Below are 396 nucleotides of genomic sequence, written 5' to 3'. Positions count from 1 at the left end.
ATTGAACTAATCCTTGAAGAACAAGGAGCAATCATAACGGATCGGATCTACTAAATAATGATCAAGCGGGTGCCGCCCTTACACCTAAGATAGGTGTAAGGGCGGCTAGACGTCTAAGGGTTGCATGGACGAAAGCATGTCATACGATGAAGCAATGCTAACCCTAACACATCTACGATAACTACGTTGCTCGCCATCAACAAGGCTTCAACGACGAGCAACGCATGAGCAATGAATAAACGTAGTATCGCCTAGATCGCAAGATGCGATCTAGGCAGCATGATGCTTACCCGGAAGAAACCCTCGAGACAAGGGAGTTGGCGATGCGCCTAGATTGGTTTGTGGTGAACGTGATTGTTGTTTATTTCATAAACCCTAGATACATATTTATAGTCC

Source organism: Lolium rigidum, chromosome 7 (assembly GCF_022539505.1).
Source record: "Lolium rigidum isolate FL_2022 chromosome 7, APGP_CSIRO_Lrig_0.1, whole genome shotgun sequence".
Lineage (NCBI taxonomy): Eukaryota > Viridiplantae > Streptophyta > Magnoliopsida > Poales > Poaceae > Lolium > Lolium rigidum.
Note: the sequence above shows the minus strand (reverse complement) of the source record.